The 13,015-nt window shown below is 38.7% G+C and overlaps 1 long non-coding RNA gene across 2 annotated transcripts; it reads left to right on the top strand.

Annotated features, from left to right (window-relative positions):
- Window positions 1-9,984: 9,984 nt before the first annotated feature.
- On the top strand, window positions 9,985-11,420 carry LOC147516535 (uncharacterized). 2 transcript variants are annotated; one of them, XR_015213697.1, is made up of 3 exons: window positions 9,985-10,338; window positions 10,490-10,645; window positions 10,939-11,420. It is a non-coding gene; the product is annotated as an uncharacterized LOC147516535 (long non-coding RNA). The 2 variants fall into 2 exon arrangements; XR_015213696.1 differs by having other exon boundaries at window positions 9,986-10,352.
- The last annotated feature ends 1,595 nt before the right edge of the window (window positions 11,421-13,015 follow it).

The following is a 13,015-nucleotide window of genomic DNA, read 5'->3' as shown; positions in this document are numbered from 1 at the left end:
TGTGACATTATATAATATGTTGGGATATATATATTAAAGACAATAGTTTTGGAGAAATAAATGTATAGACACTCCATTATTATATATGTGAGATGCTACTATGAGGTAGTATAGTATTTGTGGATATTTCCCACGGGAGTGTGGCGTAGTGCAATAATATATTGGCACGTGAAAGAATGAAAGTGGTTATGAGATATAATTGAGATATTTCTAAATATTGTGGCTTAGTGCAATAAGGTATTTGACCTGCATGTGATATAGTGGAATTATTATGAGTCATAAATGTATGACACCTGAATAAATTACGTAACGAAAATTCTAGAACCTGACTACCACAACTCATGTGATTTGCCCTGTGTGGGCGTATGTGATATGATTGGCCCTTGTGTAGGGTGTATATATAAGATGTTGATTGACCCATGTGTTGGGCAATCGTAGCCGAATAGTGGCTTGATTATTCCGTTCGCAATATTAGAACGAGACGCGCGATATTTTATGCCGAATTATGGCAGTACTTACATAATGGCTTTCGTGTGAGGGTTACCTGGTGTGCGGCATCCTGCTCAGGGTAGTTACGCACGGAGTGGTTCATTATGTAAGGGGAGGCATGTGGATGTACATGTTCGGCGTTGGGAAGCGATTGTGGTAGCCAGGGAAACTAGGTAAGACATAGATACGACGTGATTTTAGGGACACACAAAGAAAGCCTTAATTAATATAATTATGGTAATGTGTTGGTTAATGATGTATCTTTAGATAGATGATTGTATATGGTTTTGCAGAAGTGTGGGTCAAACTAACTACTTGTGCAGAGACGACCCACTCTGTAATTGAGCATGAAATGCGGTAAGTATAGAAAATGGTTGGCTGGTTATTAGTTTAGTTAGAACATAAGGCGCCTCGTGGAGGACTAAATGTCTTTTATTATGCGTATGGTTTGTTGTGTGGTTAGTGGGAAGTTAAGGCACCTCAGTGGAGGAACTACCTGCCTTACTTATTGTAGTTAAGAATGTCGTATTAGTTGTTAGGTGTTAAGGCGCCTCGGTGGAGGAACTAACTGCCTTATGGATTGCGTATGTATATGTATAAATATATGTTGTATTTTAGAGCTACTCACACCAGCATTTTTATAATGCTGACCCGATTTGCATGTTTGCTTATCGGGTGTGTTCATTAAATGAACATAGTTGATAAGTCTTGACAGGTTTAGTGTTGAAGAAGATTGGTTGATGTTTGTGGTTTTCATATTAATACGCATTTCAAGATAGGCTTTGTTTTCCTTTGAGGTGATATAGATTTTCAGTTGAGATAAGGTTATTTGCATTTTCATTTGTTAATTTTTGTAATGAAGAGGACTTTTGTTAATTTAAAATTTTTATTGGTTTTTAAATTATCCGCATATTTAAACTGTTTATGGGTTTTTGGGAGTTGAGAGTGCGTCACACCTCAAAGATCGAAGAGTCGGGAACAAATAATGTTTTTCCGAATTCTGTCGAAATTCGGGGTGTGACACTCAACCCAGCAAAATGTGTATTTGAGATACTTCGTTTCACAAAGGCGCATCGAAGCAAACCCAGAACAGATACGAGCTTTCCTTGAGATGCCAGAACCAACTTCCAAACAACAAATTTACAAGTTATCTGGCATGGTCTCAGCCATCAACAGATTCATCTCACGTGCATCTGACAAATGCAGACCATTCTTGCAAATACTAAAGAAGGGCGCAACATTCACATAGATAGACGAATGCCACAAAGCTTTCAACGACCTGAAAGCTTACCTCTCAACTCCGCCCGTCCTGTCCAAACCAACTGAAGGAGAGACATTGGGGCTTTACCTTACAACTACCGACTTCACTATCAGCTCGGTTCTCTTTCACGAACACAAAGAAATCGAGAAGCCAGTCTACTTCACCAGCAAGGCATTAGCAGATTCAGAAAAGCATTACTCTCCAATGGAGAAAATGATGTTGTCTTTGTTGTGCTCAGCTCGAAAAGTTTCGACCTTACTTCCAAGCTCATAGCATCAAAGTCATCAAAAATGTACCAATCAAATAGGTCTTAAGTTATAGCAACAAAACAGCCCGCATGGCCAAATGGGCTGAAGAACTCGGCGAGCACAACATTGACTTTGTTCCCAAAACGTCTCGCAAAGGACAGGTCGTTGTTGATTTCTTGGCAGATTTCCCTGTCAAAGATGTCAACTAGGAACCCGAGCCAATCACTTCATTTCATCAACCAAACACCCCAGACACATGGCACCTCTACGTAGATGGAGCATGCAACAATAGTGGCAGCGGACTGGGGGTTGTGTTAACTTCACCAGAAGGAACACAGCTACAAAAGTCAATCAAGATCGACTTTGCAACATCCAATAATGAAGCGGAGTATGAAACATTAATCACAGACCTCCGCATGACACAACAGATACAAGTCCAAAAGCTTAAAGCTCACAGTGACTCACAGCTAATCGTCAAGCAGATCACCAAAGAGTATGTAACAAACAGAGAAAATCTGGCCAAGTACACTCAGGTCGTCAATGACATCATCAGCTCGTTCAAAACATTCTCCTTGGAACATATTCCTCAAGAGGACAACAGACATGCAGATATCCTGTCTTTCTTAGCCTCAAAGACACAAGAAACATGTCCAACCATAGTCTACATTGACATCCTAGAGAGGCCCGCATACCAGCAAGAAAGTATCAACAGCTTCACAGACTTTCAGCCATCATCCGAAGAAGAGATTACTCAATCTTAGATGGGCCCATTTATGCAATTCATCCTACATGGGGAGCTCCCAAGAGAAGAAAAAAATGCTCGTGCCATAAAGTTCTGAGCTCCTAGATACACTGTAATCAACGGACGATTGTTCCGCAAATCCGCAGGAGGACCTCACTTAAGGTGCATAACTCCACGCGAAGACCAACTCATCTTTGACGAGATTCACAAAGGCGAATGTGGCAACCATGTAGGAGCAAGATCTCTGGCCCACAAAGTAATCACCTAAGGGTATTATTGGCCAGGCATACACATCGAGGCAAAGACATATGTTCTCAAATGCTACCAATCTCAAACATTTGGACACAACCATCTGAGTCCAGCACGAGAGTTGATCAACATAGCCAGCCCATGGCCCTTTCACATGTGGGGGCTAGATATTATGGGACCATTCATCCCACAAAAGAAAACATGACTCAAATACATCCTAGCAGCCACAGATTACTTCACCAAATGGGTGGAAGCAATCCCACTAGTCCAAGTCAAAGAAGTTCACGTAATCAACTTTATATGGACCAATATCATCACAATATTTGGTCTCCCCCACACCCTTGTCATGGACAACGGAACTCAATTTGCTGGCTTACAAGTCAAGGCATTTTTGCAAAAATGGCACATCATTCAAGCATTTTCTACACCTAGATATGCACAAAGCAATGGTCAAGCAGAGGCTACCAACAAAGCAATCAAGGAAAATCTCCAAAAGAAGTTGGAGAGCAAGAAAAGCCAATAGCCGAAGTAACTCGAGAACATTCTATGGGCATACAGAATAACAGCCAGAGCTAGTACCAATAAATCTCCTTTCACACTTTGCTTCGGAACAGAGGTAGTCATACCATCATAACTCACAATCACAACCATACGTTCTGACATCGTCGAATCAGGAGAAAATAACACCATCTTGGCAAAAAAAGTCGATCTCTTAGAAGAGCGAAGGGAAACAGCTGCAATATCCCTAGTTTAGTACCACCAAACAATCTAATGATCTTACAACAAGAAGGTCATCCCAAGATCTTTTCAAACTGGTGACTTAGTCCTAAAAAAGACTCTAGCTCTAGCCAAGCTTGACCCAACATGGGAAGGCCCCTACATCATTGGAAATGGAGTATACTGGATCAAAACTCAGCTCGGTGATATGCTTCCCCGACCTTGGAATATAGCTCTCCTCAAGCGATTTTATCAATAAATTTTTCTCCAGATGTATCAGTCAATATGAATAAAATTTCATCAATATTTCGAGTACAAATGTCATCTTTTGCATTACATAAGTACCATGCATCTCGCACTATGCAACCCGACCTAGGACATCCCAATGTCAGGTCGTACATAAAAGACGGAGTAAATAATGACTCAACTACAATTACCACGTAGTGGTTAATTATCAATCAATCCAACCCAAGGTCCCCCAAAAGGACTCTAAATTAACTTAACATTAATGCCAGGGTTAGGCATGATTCAACTGTAAATTCCATGCAATTATCAGCCAAATTCAAACATATAGGACCCCCAAAAGGACCCACAGTTAACTTAAGACCTTTGAACAAGGTTAAGCTTGGCTCAACTATAACTACCAATCAAAGGCTAGTTATCAGTCAATCGGAGTTCCCCCAAAAGGAACGACCCAATCAAACACACAAAAGGAGACCTAGGTGATGGTTACAATCATCTAGCCAAGTCGTGAGTCAAAAAATTACGACCTTCGAACATTAGACGATCTACCATAGCCCAACAAATCGTCAAGACTACTACTATGCAGCACAGGTCGTCATACAACGAATTAAAATAGCAATAAGGCAATCACATCCATGCAAAAATTCAAACACAATATCAACAAGTAATTTAAATATCTTTACTTACATACAAATTTGGTTAGATACTAGAGGCCCCCAGGTTATCCTGAGCAAACCGACCTCAGTACCCCCATCAAAAATCAAAATTGTCAATATCAGTTATCAGTATCAAACACAACAAGTAAAAAAAAATATATAGTTCATCCATCATCAAAACAACTGGCAAGAAAAGCAAGATCAATTGACACAAGGAAGATTCTGCACATTCAAAGGATCCAGTTGGCAGCCCTCTTCACCAACAGAGCTGCTGGCCGGATCACCACTTGCATCTAACACTTCGGGGAACAACATCTTCTTGGTCGGCCGAGCGGCGGAGAGCAAAGACCCCAGTCGGTAGATCGAATTCGATCTCTCGGCATCTACAACAACAAAGACTATCCACATCTACTATTGTAGCCCCACTTTAGACCGACCTCTTGAAGGTTTTGTATTTACGTTCTAGTTCCATGAAGTCATCCACTAGAACGTAAACATCCCCACTCTCTACCAAATCAACCAGGTCGTTGTATTCTTTTTTAGCTCTTTCAGGAACGTCCTGCGCTCGCTTGGTCTCATTAACCCAATGTTAAACCTCCACCCTAGAAGCATCAAGTGTTAGTTGCAGCAAGGCTACCTTCCCAACCAGATCCCCGACCTGCGACCTCAGCCCCGTCACTTCAGCCCTCTCCACCTCTTGCACAGCCACCAACTTGTCATAAGCCTCCTTGGCCGCATCCAGCTCCTTGTAAAGGTCGGAGATAGTGCCCATCTCCCTCAGCTTTCTGTACATGGCCAGAACCTGACAAAACCAACAAAATAAGTCAGATCAAAAAGATACTAACAAAGCACAAACAAAGATCGGATGGACACTTACAGAGGACAAGGAGCGAATCATATCTCTTAGGTTCGCCCCCAGATCCTTCCCAGTTTCCAGCTGGAGCCTGTCCCCATCCAGGGCAACACTCTCCAACAGTCCTCCAGCAATTGATGAAGACTTGAAACTACAATCCAAGTTCTTCACCAGCTTGGTCAACCTACTCAACGGGTCGTAGTAACTAACCACCCAATCTAGGACGACATTAACACTCTTCTCACTTGGGGCCGCACTCTCCGACCCCTTGTATTTATGGGCAGCAAGCTCATTCTCACTAGCCTTCTTCTTGCCCTGGGCATCAACATCCCCCACATCAGTAGAAAGCTCCTTCAGGTCCAGCTTCTTTAATGGATCCCGACCTGCAGAAGAACGACCTCCCCCAATACTAGGTCGTTCCTCAGATTCAGTTCGGGACTTCTTTGCCCCCTCAGTCTCAACCACCTCAGAGTGCCTCTTCAGCTGAGGCCTCTGAAAAGTTACATTACCACTACCACCAGCACTCCCACCACCATGACCAGCTCGGTCACCATCACCCACTTCAAAGCGTTTGGATGCAGAATGCTCTGAAGCTCCTCCAATCGTCGTCACTGAAGCAGAACGGCTATCAGCAGCTCCTCCAGCCGTTCTCACTCCAGAAATAGGTGCTCTCCTTTGGCTCTTGATAAGAGCCCAAAACTGTAGTTTTAACCCCTTAATAATCATATTTTTAGACCAATTATGTGAGTAATAAATAAGAGTTAACACTGATTACGTGTTTTTATGTATTTCAGGCAGTAAAGTCAATTATGTGCAGAAATGTGCTACTTTGGCGAGATAAAGGAGCAATGATTGGTTGCTAAGAAGTTCTGTGATAAATGCCAAGATTCAAGGAGACAAAGCCTTTTTAAAGCCTGGTAAAAGCTAAGAAGTCAAAGTCAACGTGGGCAGAAACAGCACACAAAGTCAGCAGAACTTCCGAGGGCCGTATCTTTGGACTCAGACCTCGGAATTGGGTCTACCTTATGTCAAAACGACCGGCTCGGGAAGAGCTTTCTAATGGTCCAAGTTTTGACCCAATCAGAGGAGCAAAAGTGGACGAAAAGTCTGTTGAAGCCAAATCCAGTTGAAGAGCCCTTTTCGGACTAAAAGAATTGGGTTTTGGGCCCGATTTTCCGGCCCAGAACATGGCTCCAAGCCCATGCACGATTTTTGGATCTGAAGCATATAAAAACAAAAGCTTAGCTCTTTGTTAATGGTAGCTAATTAGACCTAAACTATAGATAATTTTAGATCTAGTTTTAATTGTTTTTAATTAAGTTTAGTTTAAATTAAATTCAATTCTTATTTTAGATTAAACTCTTAAATCATTGTTCTTCATTGATTAGATAAATAAATTAGTAGATTCTTATTCATTTCGATTTTGTCATTTACAATTGTTTAGATATAAATTCCCTTATTACTTGTTATTCATTTCCTAGTTATTACCTGAGATTTCAATTATTGTTTAGATAAATTGTATAAAGATAGAATTTTTATATGATGTCTAGTTTTAAATCAATGGGAAATGATAGTAGTATGAATCAAGGCTAAACCTCCATTAGAGGGGTTGAAGAAGCCTTGATGACGCTTGATCTTTGTTAAACTTAGAAATCGTCGTGATAATTATTCCACTCTAGAAGCGATTAATTCACCATGAGAATGGGTTTAATCGCTCACATGCTAGTTATGAATTGGTAGAAATGCCATGTATAATTAGGGATTATAATTACTATTTTGATATGCGAAGCATTCAATTTGGATCACGACGAGTCTTTGTTAGTAGGATTAAGTCGAGTTAAGGTGGATTCAATTCCCTTTAATTCTTTATCTAGATTCAAACCCTTAGTATTCTCTCATTTCGTTATTCGTAACTTGTTAATTGAATTCACCTCGTAGTATAGAATTCCCCTCGTAAATCTCTCACTAGACTTATGATTGATTAGTTGACACGAAACCATCGCATGCTAAAGAACTAGGAGTGGAACGAACTTCCTACTCCACTATATCTTAATTTGATTGAGAGTAGACAATCTTTGATAACTAGGCACGTAATTTCGTTTAGTTTTACTTTTGTTTAGAGTTTCATCGCTTTATTCATAAGTAAAATTATTCATTTTTTACGTTTATCAGCTCTCCTTCTCCATCTCAACGTCCGAGCTAGAATCAGAGATATCAAGAACAAGTTTACGAACCCTTTTTTTTGCTCAGCTTTCTTCTTGTTAATCTTCACACCACCACGCTTCTTAAAGTAGTGGGCAGCCTCCCCCAAGATAGTTCGTTTCTCCTTCCAACTCAAACAAGCAAAATTTTCTATAACGTCAAGCTGAGGACGACCCCGAATGGAATCCTCTGCACAAAAGGAAACAAAAACATTAGAACGTACAACATATCAAACACAAGATTTACATACGACCTACAAAATAACTACCTACCAGCCCACTTTATAGAGCGGGTATTCAGTTCACACCCAGAGGGGGTGTAATTACCCACAACCAACAATGGCCTACACCCTCATTCCTCCTTACTCACCCCCACAATCACAGCAGACTTCCCCCTTACGACCTGCAAACTACAGTTCATTGCAGACGATCTCTTCACAGAATAATGCTCCAACACATCCCCTAAGCGGATATTATAACCCTGCTCATTCAACAAATCTAACACATGAAAAACCCTCCAATTATTCCCTACGAACTGGCATGGGGCTTTTTCACAATAGTTCAAAACCTCAACAGTAAGACGGGAAAACGACAACCTCATCCCAGCCTTCAACTGCCCATAACAAACCACCACTCCCCCATCTCGAGGAATATAATCATTGTTATATATCCTCCTCTCCTCACTCAAGTCGTACATCTCCAGGTTGGACTCTACCCAACCAAATTCCTCTCTCAAAGAAGCATAATAACCTATCGACCTAGACTCCACCTCCTCAGTCATCGTCTCCAATGGAGAAGATGACAATGCCCCAACTCCACTACGAGCCCTAATTTCAACATCTTCTTCGCTTATAGTTCTCTCTCTCCACTAGTCAATCTCCACTTCACCACTCAAACTATCACTGGTTATAAACATTGCGAAAACAATATAAACGAAAGATCAAACTTTTTTTTAGATCAAGAACACGCACCTGAAGACGAAAGGTTGGAAAAGTTTTTTTTCTTTTTCTTTCGCTCTGCTTTTTCTTGACTCGTGCTGATAGAATGAAAATGAGAAGCCACCAAGAGATCCTAAACCCTTCAGCTGCACAAAACCTTGATAACAGAAAAACGTTTCATATTCCCAAAAAACACAATCATAATTCGCCCACAAACCGCAGTGATTTTGGGCCCATGGGTCATATCCAACTGTTCCCGCATATTTTTCCAAAATACAAAAACCCATCATATGGACACGTGCTAAAAAGCTTTGTTTTAACTTTTAGTTTCACACCGTACCTGTCCAAATAATAAGTAAAACAAAGGGGGCTGTGTAAGTACCCTCCGTTCTGCACTACAGTACACGTGTCCACACACCAGGTCGTACCAATCCATTAGCTCGTACCTATCCATCAGAACGTACCAACGACTCAAACCCAGGTTGTTCCCAGCATTAGCCACAACTATTTATGGAAGCAAGTCAACTAGCGCAATCCTAGAGCTCAGTCAACGCAACAATTAAGGAGACATTTACTTTGTAACAGCAGAGTAATGACGAATCATCAAGATAGCACACAAGTTGGATATACACTTCATAACGACTTGGAGCAAATAAAGAAAGTCAGCTCAAGCATCTATAAGTAGAGAGAGATGAACTACGTAAGGCTGGATTCAAGTTTACCCCAAGAAACTTGATACGTAGGCAACTCTTGTCCCAAGAAGAGTGCAGTCATTCCCTATCAAACAAATCATCAGGTCGTTGTCCCCTAAACACCAAACCTCTACATGGACTATGTGACTGCCCAAACACAAAAATTTAAATATGATAAATATGAACTGAATTTCAATGATTTTTGAAAGTTTGTCAAATACACATCTTGTAAATTGGAATCAGATTCTATTCTGCTAGTGGATTCCATTCCAATGGATTCCAACTCTATTATATTCTTAAGTAGTTTTCACTCTCAGTTACGTACCAAACGCACTCTTAAGGTCTTGTAGACCTAATGGCATCAAGTTTTTTTTTGGTAACTCCTAATGGTATCAAGTTGAAGCTTGAAATACGATCAAAATTCACAATAGACAACGTTCGATGTGGAAAGATCGAACTGTCACAAAATGACATTTAATTTCTAAAAGTGTAAACATACTATGAAGGTCGGGTGGAAATCTCGTGATCTTCACATGAATATGGTCCTACCATCCGCTACCCTCCAATTTGTGATTTTGTAGCTTAGCTTAGAGAGTTAGTCCGGTACGTGGTGTTGATTGCTACTAAACATATCGAAGTTGGGCATTTGACTGTTCTTGACGTTACAACACACGATGTAGTAGTGATCTTCACGTGATGGTTGGCCCCAATGACCGTGTAAGATTGAAGCTAGCTAGAAACGTCAAAGAAATGGGAATATGCATGGGGGAAATTCGATCTGCATGCCCTCCTTGATTGACAATTTTATCTTTAACTGTTTTTTCATTTCCCTCATTTAATTTTACATCGAAATGGTTCTCAAGGAGACCAAATAAAATCCCATTCATGGTTATATGATTTATATCACGAACTTTAAAAACTTGTATATGCAGTGGACAGTGGAGTTTTCATGGGAATCATTTTACAAACGCATCAACAGTTCAAGTGTTCAACACAGACCCTTGATGTCCTTATTTGGAAGATTGGACACCTCGTGCCACGGCTCGAAAGTGCGTTATTTGAGGTGTAGTTATTTTTTGTATATTACATATCATGAAGAAAGAAAGAAAGAATTGAAAGAAAGAAAAAAGTGGGTTAGTTGTAACTTGTAACTTTTGTTTTGTTTCCTTTTTTGTTTTTGTTTTTTGTTTCTGTGAGTAGACTGTGATTCAGGAATGAGGATAATGTTCACAATTCATCACAAATAAATAGAGACCCACTGATCCACAATTTGGAAGTAAAAATAGTACACACATTTTGTTGCAGAAAATTTGCTTGTTCTTTACTGGTGCAACATGGGTAAAGCTAAAACTGAAGGTACGTAGGGGCCGGAAGTGCAGAAATTGTTTCCATTTTACCTTCTTTCAGTTCCTCTTGAAACATACTTCCTACGATAGACGGAATGTGAATAAACGACGAGAAGCATGCTGGTTTTAAGTTTATAGTATCAAATATCCATGCTGTATGTAGGATACATCACGTTTTGATGTACGATTAGTGCTAATTACAGCTTAATTACATTCAAGCAACAAGTGTAGACCAAATTTTCTGTTCTTTTAATTTTCTATTAATCTGTTTGTGAACTGTGATCTTTTTTTCGCATTTCGCAGGAAATGGAGACCGATGTATGGAAAATATCCATTGGATAGTGAGGTTAATTTGGAATATTCATTTGAGCAAGAGTTTTGGAGTGGCTCGTCTTGTGGGAGGATGAAGTGGTCTTATGCCTAGATGGCCACAGCGTGGGACTTTCACCAGAAATGAAGGCATTTTATGACTTCCTTAAGTCATTAGTAAGGAGGCGTTTGGCAACACCTCAAAATGCCACTTCTTGACTTTCTAGAAAGACAAAAGCAAAAAGCACGTTCGCTCTTGAAGTTAAAAAAATATAAAGCCAGAAAGACAAAAATATAGGTTTTTTAGAAGACAAAAAATTGCTTCTTATGTAACCTATTTTCATTGCTTTTTAATTTTTGCTTTGTGTTTTGTATCTCACTTGTTATTAGATATACTAGTTCATAGTTCAAGCGCTTAAGTGTATTTGTCAGCCCCGCCATTCCTGTCAATGAAGGTCGCGAATATTTGAGGTCTATATATACTGATGTTTAAAATTGATTTCAATTTAATAGTAATTGTAATTTAATGGTAATTGTAATCTAAATCAATACAAACACAAATATTAATGGATTCTTTAAAAAAAAAACCCGTAGACTTCAAACTACCAAATCCTAAAAAACCAAAAAACATTCGACTACTAAAAATCCCTTTCATATCCCATTCAACTTTTGCATGAAGGATTGGAGTTTGGGTAATTGATACAATTGATAACCCTACCAAAAATTGAGTTCAAATTTGAAATTTATCCGACGGTCCTAAATTTTAACACTCTTTTGACAAGACTAGACACATCTGATTGGCCTGATTTTTTGTTGAGATACTATCCATGCAGTAGGGAGATAATATCTATAAAAAATTAGTCCTTATAGCAATCTGCAAGTCCGCTTTTAGATTGCGTATGTCAATTCCATATGTCATTTCTGTCATTCCATATATATATATATATATATATGCATCTATTGGTGAATTTTTAGCAAATATAATCGTTCCATTACAAAAAATATATTACCCTATATCTTAAAGGACATTATGAAGGAACAATATTCCGATTGTGTTAATGAAAGGCTTCACTGAATAGGTGTGTTTTTTCTTCAATATTGATTATACCAAACGAATCACATATTCTTTTATTATTCCTATTTTGCAATACTATATTAGTAAAAACATATAATGTAACAATCTGACCATGGGCCGGCCTAATGGCTAGTATTTGCTAAGGAGAAAGTACTCTTGAGTGTTTTTACCAAACAGACTTCTAACTTCTTGGCTATTTCGTTTCAACTTTTTGATTTTAAAAATTGTAATATCATATCCCAAACGTGCTTATGCTCTGCGTTAAGTGAAAAAATAAAAAAAGAGCTTTTTAGCTCGATGGCTATGACTTATGATGAGTTGCCAAACGCCCCCTAATTGTGTTTAATCATGTTTTTCGATTTATAGACGATGTATTATGTAATCCATAACAAGGCTACTGATAAACTCATACACACCGCTATTAGATTCAAATTGTAACCTTAGAAAATTTTCGGCCAGACATCTTGAAACAATTCAAGCTATAATAATTTTCACTTTATTCTACATATCTTTTTTCTCCAAGAAATAGTATTATGGCACTGATGTGGAATAAAAGAGATTTAGAAAAAAGGATGATGCGGAGATCTTTAAAATAGTGAATAAATTTAAGGAAGAAGAAGATTGAATAGAAGAATTGTAGAAGTTGAGGGAGAAAAATATAATAGGTTTTGGAGATTTGATAGTTTGATAATTGATAATTGAATTTCTGAACTAAACTACAATGGCCTTCCTATATAGATAAGTCATACTTGATAACCAAGAAACCTGCACTTCTAAATATAATTAAACTCTAAATATCCAATATCAAATATTCCAAATTCCAAATTCCTAATAAGTAATAATTATAATTTGAAAATAATATAAATATCAAATGTCAAATATTCCAAATTCCTAATAAATAATAATTGTAATTTGAAAATAATAATTTTAACACAAGCAGAAGAAATTCTGGCAAGAAAGAAGGGCTAGTAATCTTACATCAAGCACACTAACAAC

This window comes from Coptis chinensis, chromosome 2, assembly GCF_015680905.1.
Source record: "Coptis chinensis isolate HL-2020 chromosome 2, ASM1568090v1, whole genome shotgun sequence".
NCBI classification, from domain to species: domain Eukaryota; kingdom Viridiplantae; phylum Streptophyta; class Magnoliopsida; order Ranunculales; family Ranunculaceae; genus Coptis; species Coptis chinensis.
This window is presented reverse-complemented; position numbering and strand designations above follow the sequence as displayed.